The sequence below is a fragment of the Rattus norvegicus genome, chromosome 5, assembly GCF_036323735.1.
Source record: "Rattus norvegicus strain BN/NHsdMcwi chromosome 5, GRCr8, whole genome shotgun sequence".
In the NCBI taxonomy this organism is placed as follows: Eukaryota; Metazoa; Chordata; class Mammalia; order Rodentia; family Muridae; genus Rattus; species Rattus norvegicus.
The window spans coordinates 108,159,272-108,176,278 of record NC_086023.1 but is presented as its reverse complement, the minus strand read 5'-3'; positions in this window follow the sequence as shown (position 1 = coordinate 108,176,278).

Genomic DNA, 17,007 nt, shown 5'->3' with positions numbered 1-17,007 from the left:
ACACCTAAACCACACAAAGACCCTACCAAGAAAGAGAATTTCAGACCAATTTTCCTCATGAATATCGACGCAAAATTACTGAATAAAATTTTCTTAAACTGAGTCCAAGAACACATCAAAACGATCATTCACCATGATCAAGTAGGCTTCATCCCAGGGATGCAGGGATGGTTCAATATATGGAAATCCATCAACATAATCCCCTATTATAAACAAACTCCAAGAAACAATCCCTTATGATCATCTCAGGCATAGAAAGAGTGTCCAATATGTATTGTATGATGTTGGATGCTGCTCTGGCTGCACACAAACTAGACACAAACAAGCGTCATCAGATAAGAAGGAGCCTCAGTTGGTGAAATGCCTCCATGAGATTCCAGCTCTAAGGCACTTCTCAATCACCAGTCATTTGAAAGGGCATAGCTTATTGTGTGTAGGACCATCCCTAGGCTAGCTTTCTATAAGGAAGCAAGTTGACCAAGCCATGAAGAGATAGCCAGGTATCAATACAACACTGCTTTTATTCTACATCTTCATGGTTCCACATGTATTTTAAAGTTTGACTTCCAGGAGAAACATTATTGAAAATTTTATTTGTATTGTATTGTACCTGAAGATCACTTGAAAATATGGTCATGTTTGTAACATTGTTTCATTTAATGAAGGTAGATATTTTCCATTTTAGCTTAGTAGCTAACATTTTTGTTACCACGTTGTATGGATGACACATCAGTTCCTTGTTTAGCTTTCATTTCCAATGACATCATATTTCTGTTCAGGGCCACAAACTGAGATCAGGGTTTTCTTTCTAGAAAAATAGAGAAAAGAAATAAAACAGAACTGGAGACTTCGACCATTAAACCAACACCTCAGGAAGGATGAGAGAGTAAGTGAAAACTATGAACAGTTGAGGCACTGACAGTCTTTTCTGTCTGTCAAAATTATCTAAACACTTCTGCCATTAGACACACCAAACATTAAATATTAATCATTGAATTAAATATCCAGTAAGAGTTGATGGGTAGTAAATACTTCCTTTAGGAATCAGTACTTCAAACTGAAACTGAAAGTGGAATTACAGATAAATGTATATAATCTAATGATGTCTTGTATATATGATGCATATATAGATGTAGATACTATATATACTTATGTGCATATGTGCACACACACAGCTTTCTCTCCCATAGACTCCCAGACTCTCTCCTTCCCCAGACCCCATCTTCCAACCTCGGAGCCCTTGTTTCCCCTTCCCTGATGCAGGAAGCCCCAGTGTATTCCTCACTACCCGGCTCTGCTCACTGTACAACTGCTGTCTATTGTACCTTGACTCCTGACTGAAGTTTTTGCTGAAAATCAATAACTCCCACTTGAAATCAGAAATAAAGGAGTTCAAAGTTTGAAAGAAACTCTCATGTGTAAGGATTTCCTCTTACATTTGGAACTTAGAGAATGTTCTTCAAATGGCCTAAAGCTGACTGTGTGACAAAAGAAGAGAGAGAGAGAGAGAGAGAGAGAGAGAGAGAGAGAGAGAGAGAGAGAGAGAAGTGAAACCAAATATTGAAGAATGTTAAGAAAAATTTAACGAAGACAAGAGCCACCTACTGGCCATGGATGGCAAAGAACAGAATCCAGCTCTTGCAAGTTCTCTAGAACACTTACACAAAATGGTCATTTATGTGCTTTTCTTCTAGCCTTCTATAATGCAATTTATCTGGAGAAGGAGTAGTTAGTGTGCAGTCTCCTTAGTAGCTATTCACAATAAAGCTCACACATTTTTGATGATTGGGTAAAACATGTGGTATGTATAGTGAAACTGACCAAATCACCCCTGAGCTACTAATGCTGTAAAAGGGCATCAGAACCCACAGAAGAGTTTCTTTCCAACTGATGCTCTGATGATACCAGCAACAGTGTGTTTGGTAAATGCAATGATTTATGACTGTGACTTCAAGACTTTGGGTAAGCTATTCCAAAATGGCAAATGTCACTTGATATGACCTGAGTCTGTGTTCCAGGCCATAGTTATTCTTAGTGGATATAGAGTAATCCAGTTCTTATTCCTATTAGATCAAGATCTGTGCTTTGTATGGGGGCACAGCTCAACAGCCCACAGCCTCTAGACCCACCAGCCCCTTTGAGTTCTGCAGGACACGTGAAGGGAATGAGACCATGTGCATCTGCAAGAAGAGCTTCCAAGGAAATCCTAGAGCTTCATCAGCTCCGTCTTAACTGAAAACTGTCAAATGCAAATCTCCCTGATGTCAGATCCTGCCTCTTGAGTCAGGAAAAAGTTGTTACTGTCTCTTTGTCTGTATGGGTGTGAGCTTATCTGTGTCCTCACAGACAGACACTTGTTATCTGAGCATTTAGGGATAATCAAGTGATACTAGGGCAACCTGCAGATCTTGTTTTTTTTTTTCAGTTTTTCTTGGATATTTCTTTATTTACATTTCAATTATTATTCCCTTTCCTGGGTTCCTGTCCATAAGGCATATTTCTCCTCTCCCTCCCCTTCTTCTATAAGGGTATTCCCCTCCTTACTCACCCACCCCTTACTACCACCAACATTCCCTTATACTAGGGATCCACCCTTGACAGGACCAAGGGCTTCTCCTTCCATGGGTGCCCAACAAGGCCATCCTCTGCTACATATGCAGTTGGAGCCATGTCAGTCCATGTATAGACATTGGTTAGTGGTTTAACTCCTGGAAGCGCTGGTTGGTTGGCATTTTCATTCTTATGGAGATGCAAGTCCCTTCAGCTCTTTCAATCCTTTCTCTGATTCCTCCATTCAGGGTACTCTTCTCAGTTCAGTGATTTGCTTAAATTCATCAATGTTATCTAGTTTTCGTGGCTGTAGATATGTATGGGGCAGGCTCTGAATGGCTGTTCCTTCAGTCTCTGCTCCAAACTTTGCCTCAATATCTCCTCCTATGAATATTTTTGTTCCCCCTTTTAAGAAGGAGGGAATCATCTACATTTCGGTCATGCTTCTTCTGGAGTTTCATGTGTTCTGTGGATTGAATCTTTGGTAATTTGAGCTTTTGGGCTAATAACCACTGATCAGTGACTGCATACCATGTGTGTTTTTCTGAGATTGGGTTACCTCACTCAGGATGATCTTTTCTAGTTCAATCCACTTGCCTATGAATTTCATGAAGTCATTGTTTTTGATAGCTGTGTAGTACTCCACTGTGTAGATATACCACATTTTCTGTATCCATTCCTCTGTTGAAGGGCATCTGGGTTCTTTCCAGCTTCTGGCTTTGATAAATAAGGCTGCTATTTTCAACAAATGATGCTGTTTCAACTAGAGGTCTGCATGTAGAAGAATGCAAATCAATCCATTCTTATCACCATGTACAAAGCTTAAGTCGAAGTGGATCAAGGACCTCCACATCAAACCAGATACACTCAAAGTAATAGAAGAAAAAGTGGGGAAGAGTTTAAAACACATGGGTACTGGGGAAATTTTCCTGAATAAAACACCAATGGCTCCTGCTCTAAGATCACAAATTGAGAAATGGGACCTCATAAATCTACAAAGCTTCTGTAAGGCAAAAGACACTGTCACTAGGACAAAACAGCAACCAACACATTGGGAAAGGATGTTTATTAATCTGACATCTGATAGAGGGGTAAGATCCAAAATATACAAAGAAATCAAGAAGCTGGACTTCAGAGAGCCTAATAACCATATGAGAAAAATGGGGTACAGAGCCAAACAAAACATTCTCAGCTGAGGAATATCAAATGGCAAAAACACACCTAAAGAAATGTTCAACATCCTTAGTCATCAGGGAAATCCATATCAAAACAACCCTGAGAGTCCACCAATCACCTGTCAGAATGGCTAAGATAAAAAAACTCAGGTGAGAGCAGATGCTGGCGAGGATGTGGAGAAAGAGGAACACTCCTCCATTGTTGGTGGGATTGCAAGCTGGTACAACCACTCTGCAAATCAGTCTGGAGGTTCCTCAGAAAATTAGACATTCCATTACCTGAGGACCCAGCTGTACCTCTCTCGGGCAAATACCCAAAAGATGCAACAACATACCACAAAGACACATGCTCCACTATCTTTACAGCAGCCTTATTTATAAGAGCCAGAACCGAGAAAGAACCCAGATGCCCTTCAACAGAGGAATGGATTCAAAAAATATGGTACATCTACACAGTGGAGTACTACTCAGCTATCAAAAACAATGACTTCATGAAATTCATAGGGCAAAGGAATGATCTACAAAATATCATCCTCAGTGAGGTTACTCAGTTACAGAAAAACACACTTTGTATGCTCTCATTGAGAAGTGGATATTAGCCACAAAGCTCAAATTACCCAAGATGCAATCCACAGACCACAGGAAGCTCAAAAAGAAGGATAACCATGCGGATGCTCCCACTCCTTTTTTTTTTCATCTTTTTTTTCATCTTTTCATCTTTCCACATCTTTTTATTGATGTGGGTCATTCTTATTTACATTTCGATTGTCATTCCCTTTCCCGGTTTCTGGGCCAACATCCCCCTAACCCCTCCCTCTCCCATTCTATATGGGGGTTCCCAGCCCCATCCTCCCACCATTACGACCCTTCCCCCAACAATCTCGTTCACTAGGTGTTCAGTCTTGGCAGGACCAAAGGCTTCCCCTCCACTGGTGCTCTTACTAGGCCATTCATTACTATCTATGCAGTTGGAGTCCAGGGTCAGTCCATGTATAGCCTTTGGGTAGTGGCTTAGTCCCTGGAAGCTCTGGTTGGTTGGCATTGTTTTTATATGGGGTCTCGAGCCCCTTCAAGCTCTTCCAGTTCTTTCTCTGATTCCTTCAATGGGGTCCTGTTCTCAGTTCAGTGGTTTGCTGCTGGCATTCGCCTATGTATTTGCTATATTCTGGCTGTGTCTCTCAGGAGAGATCTACATCCTGCTCCTGTCGGCCTGCACTTCTTTGCTTCATCCATCTTGTCTAATTGGGTGGCTGTATACGTATGGGCCACATGTGGGGCAAGCTCTGAATGGGTGTTCCTTCTGCCTCTGTTCTAAACTTTGCCTCCCTATTCCCTCCCAAGGGTATTCTTTTAAAAATAAATTCTTTTTAAAGGGTTCCCTTTTTAAAGAAGGAGTGAAGGATTCACATTTTGGTCATCCTTCTTGAGTTTCATGTGTTCTGTGCATCTAATTTAAGAATTTGGGCTAATATCCACTTATCAATGAGTGCATACCATGTGTGTTTTTCTGTGATTGGGTTACCTCACTCAGGATGATATTTTCCAGTTCCATACTTTTGCCTATGAATTTCATAAAGTCATTGTTTTTGTTGGCCTGGAAACTGGGAAGGGGAATAACAATCGAAATGTAAATAAGAAATACTCAAGTTAATAAAGATAAAAAAAAAGATGTTGAACATTTCTTTAGGGGTTTCTCAGCCATTCAGCATTCCTCAGCTGTGAATTCTTTGTTTAGTTCTGAACTCCATTTTTTAATAGGGTTATTGTCACCCTGCAGTCAAAATTCACGAGTTCTTTGTATATTTTGCATATAAGCCCTCTCTCAGTTGTAGGATTGGTAAAGAACTTTACCCAATCTGTTGGTTACCGTTTTGTCCTAACAACAGTGTCCTTTGCCTTACAAAAGCTTTGCAGTTTTTTTTTTCTTTATTAACTTGAGTATTTCTAATATACATTTCGAGTGTTATTCCCTTTCCCGGTATCCGGGCAAACATCCCCCTCCCCCCTCCCCTTCCTTATGGGCGTTCCCCTCCCAACCCTCCCCCCAATGCCGACCTCCCCCCACCAGTCTAGTTCACTGGGGGTTCATCTTAGCAGGACCCAGGGCTTCCCCTTCCTCTGGTGCTCTTACTAGGATATTCATTGCTACCTATGAGGTCAGAGTCCAGGGTCAGTCCATGTATAGTCTTTAGTGGCTTAGTCCCTGGAAGCTCTGGTTGCTTGGCATTGTTGTACATATGGGGTCTCGAGCCCCTTCAAGCTCTTCCAGTTCTTTCTCTGATTCCTTCAACGGGGGTCCTATTCTCAGTTCAGTGGTTTGCTGCTGGCATTCGCCTCTGTATTTGCTGTATTCTGGCTGTGTCTCTCAGGAGCGATCTACATCCGGCTCCTGTCAGTCTGCACTTCTTTGCTTCATCCATCTTGTCTAATTGGGTGGCTGTATATGTATGGGCCACATGTGGGGCAGGCTCTGAATGGGTGTTCCTTCAGTCTCTGTTTTAATCTTTGCCTCTCCCTTCCCTGCCAAGGGTATTCTTGTTCCCCTTTTAAAGAAGGAGTGAAGCATTCACGTTTTGATCATCCGTCTTGAGTTTCATTTGTTCAAGGGATCTAGGGTAATTCAAGCATTTGGGCTAATAGCCACTTATCAATGAGTGCATACCATGTATGTCTTTCTGTGATTGGGTTAGCTCACTCAGGATGATGTTTTCCAGTTCCAACCATTTGCCTACGAATTTCATAAAGTCGTTGTTTTTGATAGCTGAGTAATATTCCATTGTGTAGATGTACCACATTTTCTGTATCCATTCCTCTGTTGAAGGGCATCTGGGTTCTTTCCAGCTTCTGGCTATTATAAATAAGGCTGCAATGAACATAGTGTAGCACGTGTCTTTCTTATATGTTGGGGCATTTTTTGGGTATATGCACAAGGAGGTATAGCTGGATCCTCAGGCAGTTCAATGTCCAATTTTCTGAGGATCCTCCAGACTGATTTCCAGAATGGTTGTACCAGTTTGCAATCCCACCAACAATGGAGGAGTGTTCCTCTTTCTCCACATCCTCGCCAGCATCTGCTGTCCCCTGAGTTTTTGATCTTAGCCATTCTCACTGGTGTGAGGTGAAATCTCAGGGTTGTTTTGATTTGCATTTCCCTTATGACTAAAGATGTTGAACATTTCTTTAGGTGTTTCTCAGCCATTCGGCATTCCTCAGCTGTGAATTCTTTGTTTAGCTCTGAACCCCATTTTTTAATAGGGTTATTTGTTTCCCTGCGGTCTAACTTCTTGAGTTCTTTGTATATTTTGGATATAAGGCCTCTATCTGTTGTAGGATTGGTAAAGATCTTTTCCCAATCTGTTGGTTGCCGTTTTGTCCTAACCACAGTGTCCTTTGCCTTACAGAAGCTTTGCAGTTTTATGAGATCCCATTTGTCGATTCTTGATCTTAGAGCGTAAGCCATTGGTGTTTTGTTCAGGAAAATTTTTCCAGTGCCCATGTGTTCCAGATGCTTCCCTAGTTTTTCTTCTATTAGTTTGAGTGTGTCTGGTTTGATGTGGAGGTCCTTGATCCACTTGGACTTAAGCTTTGTACAGGGTGATAAGCATGGATCGATCTGCATTCTTCTACATGTTGACATCCACTTGAACCAGCACCATTTGCTGAAAATGCTATCTTTTTTCCTTTGGATGGTTTTGGCTCCTTTGTCAAAAATCAAGTGACCATAGGTGTGTGGGTTCATTTCTGGGTCTTCAATTATATTCCATTGGTCTATCTGTCTGTCTCTGTACCAATACCATGCAGTTTTTATCACTATTGCTCTGTAATACTGCTTGAGTTCAGGGATAGTGATTCCCCCTGAAGTCCTTTTATTGTTGAGGATAGCTTTAGCTATCCTGGGTTTTTTGTTATTCCAGATGAATTTGCAAATTGTTCTGTCTAACTCTTTGAAGAATTGGATTGGTATTTTGATGGGGATTGCATTGAATCTGTAGATCGCTTTTGGTAAAATGGCCATTTTTACTATATTAATCCTGCCAATCCATGAGCATGGGAGATCTTTCCATCTTCTGAGGTCTTCTTCAATTTCCTTCTTCAGTGTCTTGAAGTTCTTTTTTTTTTTTTTATTAACTTGAGTATTTCTTATATACATTTCAAGTGTTATTCCCTTTCCCGGTTTCCGGACAAACATCACCCTCCCCCCTCCCCTTCCTTGTGGGTGTTCCCCTCCCAACCCTCCCCCCATTGCCGCCCTCCCCACATAGTCTAGTTCACTGGCGGTTCAGTCTTAGCAGGACCCAGGGCTTCCCCTTCCTCTGGTGCTCTTACTAGGATATTCATTGCTACCTATGGGGTCAGAGTCCAGGCTCACTCCATGTATAGTCTTTAGGTAGTGGCTTAGTCCCTGGAAGATCTGGTTGCTTGACATTGTTGTACTTTTGGGGTCTCGAGTCCCTTCAAGCTCTTCCAGTTCTTTCTCTGATTCCTTCAACAGGGGACCTATTCTCAGTTCAGTGGTTTGCTGCTGGCATTTGCCTCTGTATTTGCTGTATTCTGGCTGTCTCTCTCAGGAGCGATCTACATCCTGCTCCTGTCGGTCTGTACTTCTTTGCTTCATTCATCTTGTCTAATTGGGTGGCTGTATATGTATGGGCCACATGTGGGGCAGGCTCTGAATGGGTGTTCCTTCAGTCTCTGTTTTAATCTTTGCCTCTCCCTTCCCTGCCAAGGGTATTCTTTTTCCTCATTTAAAGAAGGAGTGAAGCATTCACATTTTGATCATCCGTCTTGAGTTTCGTTTGTTCTAGGAATCTAGGGTAATTCAAGCATTTAGGCGAATAGCCACTTATCAATGAGTGCATACCATGTATGTCTTTCTGTGATTGGGTTAGCTCACTCAGGATGATATTTTCCAGTTCCAACCATTTGCCTACGAATTTCATAAACTCGTTGTTTTTGATAGCTGAGTAATATTCCATTGTGTAGATGTACCACATTTTCTGTATCCATTCCTCTGTTGAAGGGCATCTGGGTTCTTTCCAGTTTCTGGCTATTATAAATAAGGCTGAGATGAACATAGTGGAGCACGTGTCTCTTTTGTATGTTGAGGCATCTTTTGGGTATATGCGCAGAGAGGTATAGCTGGATCCTCAGGCAGTTCAATGTCCAATTTTCTGAGGAACCTCCCTAATTTCCCTAATTTCTTTCTCGGCTTGTTTCTCTTTTGTGTAGAGGAAGGCTACTGATTTATTTGAGTTAATTTTATACCCAGCCACTTTGCTGAAGTTGTTTATCAGCTTTAGTAGTTCTCTGGTGGAACTTTTGGGATCACTTAAATATACTATCATATCATCTGCAAACAGTGATATTTTGACTTCTTCTTTTCCGGTCTGTATCCCCTTGACCTCCTTTTGTTGTCTGATTGCTCTGGCTAGAACTTCAAGAACTATATTGAATAAGTAGGGAGAGAGTGGGCAGCCTTGTCTAGTCCCTGATTTTAGTGGGATTGCTTCGAGTTTCTCTCCATTTAGTTTAATGTTAGCAACTGGTTTGCTCTATATGGCTTTTACTATGTTCAGGTATGGGCCTTGAATTCCTATTCTTTCCAGGACTTTTATCATGAAGGGGTGTTGAATTTTGTCAAATGGTTTCTCAGCATGTAATGAAATGATCATGTGGTTTTGTTCTTTCAGTTTGTTTATATAATGGATCACGTTGATGGTTTTCCGTATATTAAACCATCCCTCCATGCCTGGGATGAAGCCTACTTGGTCATGGTGGATGATTGTTTTGATGTGCTCTTGGATTCGGTTTGCCAGAATTTTCTTGAGTATTTTTGCGTCGATATTCATAAGGGAAATTGGTCTGAAGTTCTCTTTCTTTGTTGTGTCTTTGTGTGGTTTAGGTATAAGAGTAATTGTGGCTTCGTAGAAGGTATTCGGTAGTGATCCATCTGTTTCAATTTTGTGGAATAGTTTGGATAATATTGGTATGAGGTCTTCTATGAAGGTTTGATAGAATTCTGCACTAAACCCGTCTGGACCTGGGCTCTTTTTGGTTGGGAGACCTTTAATGACTGCTTCTATTTCCTTAGGAGTTATGGGGTTGTTTAACCGGTTTATCTGTTCCTGATTTAACTTCGGTACCTGGTATCTGTCTAGGAAATTGTCCATTTCCTGAAGATTTTCAAGTTTTGTTGAATATAGGTTTTTATAGTAAGATCTGATGATTTTTTGAATTTCCTCTGAATCTGTTGTTATGTCTCCCTTTTCATTTCTGATTTTGTTAATTTGGACGCACTCTCTCTGTCCTCTGGTTAGTCTGGCTAAGGGTTTATCTATCTTGTTGATTTTCTCAAAGAACCAACTTTTGGTTCTGTTGATTCCTTCTATGGTCCTTTTTGTTTCTACTTGGTTGATTTCCGCTCTGAGTTTGATTATTTCCTGCCTTCTACTCCTCCTGGGTGTATTTGCTTCTTTTTGTTCTAGAGCTTTTAGGTGTGCTGTCAAGCTGCTGATATATGCTCTTTCCTGTTTCTTTCTGCAGGCACTCAGCGCTATGAGTTTTCCTCTTAGCAAAGCTTTCATTGTGTCCCATAAGTTTGGGTATGTTGTACCTTCATTTTCATTAAATTCTAAAAAGTTTTTTAATTTCTTTCTTTATGTCTTCCTTGACCAGGTTATCATTGAGTAGAGCATTGTTCAATTTCCAAGTATATGTGGGCATTCTTCCTTGATTGTTATTGAAGACCAGTTTTAGGCCGTGGTGGTCCGATAGCACGCATGGGATTATTTCTATCTTTCTGTACCTGTTGAGGCCCGTTTTTTGACCAATTATATGGTCAATTTTGGAGAAAGTACCATGAGGAGCTGAGAAGAAGGTATATCCTTTTGCTTTAGGATAGAATGTTCTATAAATATCCGTTAAGTCCATTTGGCTCATGACTTCTCTTAGTCTGTCTACATCTCTGTTTAATTTCTGTTTCCATGATCTGTCCATTGATGAGAGTGGGGTGTTGAAATCTCCCACTATTATTGTGTGAGGTGCAATGTGTGTTTTGAGCTTTAGTAAGGTTTCTTTTACATATGTAGGTGCCCTTGTATTTGGGTCATAGATATTTAGGATTGAGAGTTCATCTTGGTGGATTTTTCCTTTGATGAATATGAAGTGTCCTTCCTTATCTTTTTTGATGACTTTTAGTTGGAAATTGATGTTATTTGATATTAGAATGGCTACTCCAGCTTGCTTCTTCTGACCATTTGCTTGGAAAATTGTTTTCCAGCCTTTCACTCTGAGGTAATGTCTGTCTTTGTCTCTGAGGTGTGTTTCCTGTAGGCAGCAGAATGAAGGGTCCTCGTTGCGTATCCAGTTTGTTAATCTATGTCTTTTTATTGGGGAGTTGAGGCCATTGATGTTGAGAGATATTAAGGAATAGTGATTATTGCTTCCCGTTATATTCATATTTGGATGTGAGGTTATGTTTGTGTGCTTTCATTCTCTTTGTTTTGTTGCCAAGACGATTAGTTTCTTGCTTCTTCTAGGGTATAGCTTGCCTCCTTATGTTGGGCTTTACCATTTATTATCCTTTGTAGTGCTGGATTTGTAGAAAGATATTGTGTAAATTTGGTTTTGTCATGGAATATCTTGGTTTCTCCATCTATGTTAATTGAGAGTTTTGCAGGATACAGTAACCTGGGCTGGCATTTGTGTTCTCTTAGGGTCTGTATGACATCAGTCTAGGATCTTCTGGCCTTCATAGTTTCTGGCGAGAAGTCTGGTCTGATTCTGATAGGTCTGCCTTTATATGTTACTTGACCTTTTTCCCTTACTGCTTTTAATATTCTTTCTTTATTTTGTGCGTTTGGTGTTTTGACTATTATGTGACGGGAGGTGTTTCTTTTCTGGTCCAATCTATTTGGAGTTCTGTAGGCTTCTTGTATGCCTATGGGTATCTCTTTTTTCAGGTTAGGGAAGTTTTCTTCTATGATTTTGTTGAAGATATTTACTGGTCCTTTGAGCTGGGAGTCTTCACTCTCTTCTATACCTATTAACCTTAGGTTTGATCTTCTCATTGAGTCCTGGATTTCCTGTATGTTTTGGACCAGTAGCTTTTTCCGCTTTACATTATCTTTGACAGTTGAGTCAATGATTTCTATGGAATCTTCTGCTCCTGAGATTCTCTCTTCCATCTCTTGTATTCTGTTGGTGAGGCTTGTATCTACAGCTCCTTGTCTCTTCTTTTGGTTTTCTATATCCAGGGTTGTTTCCATGTGTTCTTTCTTGATTGCTTCTATTTCCATTTTTAATTCCTTCAACTGTTTGATTGTGTTTTCCTGGAATTCTTTCAGGGATTTTTGCGATTCCTCTCTGTAGGCTTCTACTTGTTTATTAATGTTTTCCTGTGTTTCCCTAAGGGAGTTCTTCATGTCTTTCTTGAAGTCCTCCAGCATCATGATCAAATATGATTTTGAAAATAGATCTTGCTTTTCTGGTGTGTTTGGATATTCCATGTTTGTTTTGGTGGGAGAGTTGGGCTCCGATGATGCCATGTAATCTTGGTTTCTGTTGCTTGGGTTCCTGCGCTTGCCTCTCGCCATCAGATTATCTCTAGTGTTACTTTGTTCTGCTATTTCTGACAGTGGCTAGACTGTCCTATAAGCCTGTGTGTCAGGAGTGTTGTAGACCTGTTTTCCTCTCTTTAAGTCAGTTATGGGGACAGAGTGTTCTGCTTTTGGGCGTGTAGTTTTTCCTCTCTACAGGTCTTCAGCTGTTCCTGTGGGCCTGTGTCTTGAGTTCACCAGGCAGCTTTCTTGCAGCAGAAAGGTTGGTCTTACCTGTGGTCCTGAGGCTCAAGTTCGCTCGTGGGGTGCTGCCCACGGGCTCTCTGCAGTGGCAGCAACCAGGAAGATATGTGCCGCCCCTTCCGGGAGCTTCAGTGCACCAGGGTTCCAGATGGCCTTTGGTGTTTTCCTCTGGCGTCCGAGATGTGTATGCAGAGTGCAGTCTCTTCTGGTTTCCCAGGCGTGTCTGCCTCTCTGAGGGTTTAGCTCTCCCTCCCACGGGATTTGGGTCTAGTGAACTGTTTATCCGGTCTGTTTCCTTCAGGTTCCAGTGGTGTCTCAGGCAGGGGTCCTGCCGCTCCTGGGCCCTCCCCCACGGGAGCCCAGAGGCCTTATACAGTTTCCTCTTGGGCCAGGGATGTGGGCAGGAGTGGGCAGTGTTGGTGGTCTCTTCTGCTCAGCAGCCTTAGGAGTGCCCACCTGACCAGGCGGTGAGGTACATTCCCACGCGGGTCTGGGAGCAGAGAGCTGCTGCGGGCCAGGATCCGCGGGTGTGGGACTTCCCAGCTTTGCATTTTTATGAGATCCCATTTATCGATTCTTGATCTTAGAGCATAAGCCATTGGTGTTTTGTTCAAGAAATTTTCTCCAGTGCCCATGTGTTCGAGATGCTTCCCCACCTTTTCTTCCATTAGTTTGAGTGTATCTGGTTTGATGTGGAGGACCTTGATCCACTTGGACTTAAGCTTTGTACAGGGTGATAAGCATGGATCGATCTGCATTCTTCTACATGTTGACCTCCAGTTGAACCAGCACAATTTGCTGAAAATGCTCCTTTTTCCATTGGATGGTTTTGGCTCCTTTGTCAAAAATCAAGTGCCCATAGGTGTGTGGGTTCATTTCTGGGTCTTCAATTCTATTCCATTGGTCTCTCTGTACCAATACTATGCAGTTTTTTTTTATCACTATTGCTCTGTAATAGTGCTTGAGTTCAGGGATAGTGATTCCCCCAGAAGTCCTTTAATTGTTGAGGATAGGTTTGGCTATCCTGGTTTTGGTTTTTGTTATTCCAGATGGATTTGCAAATCGTTCTGCTAACTCCCTGAAGAATTGGATTGGTATTTTGATGGGGATTGCATTGTATCTGTAGATTGTTTTTGGTAAAATGGCCATTTTTACTATATTAATCCTGCCAATCCATGAGCATGGGAAATCTTTCCATCTTCTGAGGTCTTCTTCAATTTCTTTCTTCAGAGGCATGAAGTTCTTATCATACAGATCTTTCACTTGCTTGGTTAGAGTCACACCGAGGTATTTCATATTATTTGGGACTATTATGGAGGGTGTTGTTTCCCTAATTTCCTTCTCAGCTTGTTTCTCTTTCGTGTAGAGGAGGGTTACTGATTTATTTGACTTAATTTTACACCCAGCCACTTTGCTGAAGGTGTTTATCAGGTTTAGTAGTTCTTTGGTGGAGCTTTTGGGATCGCTTAAATATACTATCATATCATCTGCAAATAGTGATATTTTGACTTGTACTTTTCCAATCTGTATCCCTTTGATCTCCGTTTGTTGTCTGATTGCTCTGGCTAGATCTTCAAGAACTATATTGAGTAAGTAGGGAGGGAGTGAGAAGCCTTGTCTAGTCCCTGATTTTAGTGGATTGTTTCAAGTTTCTCCCCTTTTAGTTTAATATTAGCTATGGGTTTGCTGTATATGGCTTTTACTATGTTTAGGTATGGGCCTTGAATTCCTGTTCTTTCCTGGACTTTTATCATGAAGGTGTGTTGAATTTTGTCAAATTTTTCTCAGCAACTAACGAAATGATCATGTGGTTTTTATGTTTCAGTTTGTTTATATAGTGGATTACGTTGACGGTTTTCAATATATTAAACCATCCCTGCATGCCTGGGATGAAGCCTACTTGATCATGATGGATGACTGTTTTGATGTGCTCTTGGATTCGGTTTGCAAGAATTTTATTGAGTATCTTTGCGTCAATATTCATAAGGGAAATTGATCTTTGTTGGGTCTTTTTGTGGTTTAGGTATTAGAGTAATTGTGGCTTCATAGAAGGAATTCTGTAGTGCTCCATCAGTTTCAATTTTGTGGAATAGTTTGGATAGTATTGGTATGAGTTTTTCTATGAAGGTCTGATAGAATGCTGCACTGAACCCATCTGGACCTGGGCTCTTTATCATAGGGAGACTTTTAATGACTGCTTCTATTTCTTCAGGAGTTATGTGATTTTTTAAATGGTTTATCTGTTCCTGATTTAACTTTGGTACCTGGTATCTGTCTAGAAAATTGTCCATTTCCTGCAGATTTTCAAGTTTTGTTCAATATAGGCTTTTGTAGTAGAATCTGATGATTTTTTGAATTTCCTCTGACTCTGTAGTTATGTCTCCCTTTTCATTTCTGATTTTGTTAATTTGGACACACTCTCTGCGTCGTCTGGTTACTCTGGCTAAGGGTTTATCTGTTTTGTTGATTTTCTCAAAGAACCAGTTTTTGGTTCTGTTGATTCTTTGTATAGTCCTTTTTGTTTCTACTTGGTTGATTTCAGCTCTGAGTTTGATTATTTCCTGCCTTTACTCTTCCTGTGTGTATTTGCTTCTTTTTGTTCTAGAGCTTTTAGGTGTGCTGTCAAGCTGCTGATATATGCTCCCTCCTGTTTCTTTCTGCAAGTACTCAGAGCTATGCGTTTTCCTCTTAGCACAGCTTTCATTGTGTCCCATAAGTTTGGGTATGTTGTACCTTCATTTTCATTAAATCCTGAAAGGTTTTAATTTCATTCTTTATTTCTTCCTTGACCAGGTTATCATTGAGTAGATCATTGTTCAACTTACATGTATATGTGGGAATTCTTTCCTTATTGTTATTGAAGACCAGCTTTAGCCTGTGGTGGTCTGATAGGACATATTGGATTATTTCTATCTTTCTGTATCTGTTGAGTCCTGTTTTGTGACTGATTATATGGTCAATTTTGGAGAATGTACCATGAGGTGCTGAGAAGAATGTATATCCTTTTGCTTTAGAATAGAATGTTCTATAAATATCTGTTAAGTCCATTTGGTTCATGACTTCTCAGTCTGTCTACGTCTCTGTTTAATTTCTGTTTCCATGATCTGTCCATTGATGAGAGTGGGGTGTTGAAATCTCCTACTATTATTGTGTGAGGTGCAATATGTGCTTTGAGCTTTAGTAAGGTTTCTTTTATGTATGTAGGTTCCCTTGTATTGGGAGCATAGATATTTAGGATTGAGAGTTCATCTTGGTGGATTTTTCCTTTGATAATATGAAGTGTCCTTCCTTATCTCTTTTGATGACTTTTAGTTGAAAATCCATTTTATCCGATATTGGAATGGCTACTCCAGCTTGCTTCTTCAGACCATTTGCTTGGAATGTTGTTTTCCAGCCTTTCACTCTGAGGTAGTGTTTGTCTCCGTCTCTGAAGTGTGTTTCCTGTAGGCAGCAGAATGCAGGGTCTGCATTGCATATTCAGTTTGTTAATCTGGTCTTTTTATTGGGAAATTGAGTCAATTGATGTTGAGAGATGTTAAGGAATAGTGATTGTTGCTTCCTGTTATATTCGTATTTGGATGTGAGACTATATGTGTGTGCTTTTCTTCTCCTTGTTATGTTGCCAAGACGATTAGTTTCTTGCTTTTTCTAGGGTGTAGTTTGCCTCCTTATGTTGGGCTTTACCATTTATTGTCCTTTGTATGGCTGGATTTGTAGAAAGATATTGTATAAATTTGGTTTTGTCATGGAATATCTTGGTATCTCCATCTATGCTAATTGGGAGTTTGCTGGATACAGTAACCTGCGCTGGCATTTGTGTTCTCTTAGGGTCTGTATGACATCTGTCCAGGATCTTCTGGCTTTCATAGTTTCTGGCGAAAAGTCTGGTGTGATTCTGATAGGTCTGCCTTCATATGTTACTTGACCTTTTTCCCTTACTGCTTTTAATATTCTCTTTTTGTTTTGTGCATTTGGTGTTTTGACTATTATGTGATGGGAAGAGTATCTTTTCTAGTCCAATCTATTTGGAGTTCTGTAGCCTTCTTGTATGATTATGGGCATCTCTTTCTCTAAGTTAGGGAAGTTTTCTTCAATGATTTTGTTGAAGATATTTACTGGTCCTTTGAGCTTGGAGTCTTCACTCTCTTCTATACCTATTATCCTTAGGTTTGATCTTCTCATTGAGTCCTGGATTTCCTGTATGTTTTGGACCAGTACCTTTTTCCATTTATATTATCTTTAACAGTTGTGTCGATAATTTCTATGGAGTCCTGCTCCTGAGATTCTCTCTTATATCTCTTGTGTTCTGTTGGTGATGCTTGTATCTATGGCTCCTTGTCTCTTCCTTTGGTTTTCAATATCCAGGGTTGTCTCCCTTTGTGCTTTCTTTATTGCTTATATTTCCATTTTTAATTCCTTCACCTGTTTGATTGTGTTTTCCTGGAATTCTTTCAGGGATTTTTTATGATTCCACTCTATAG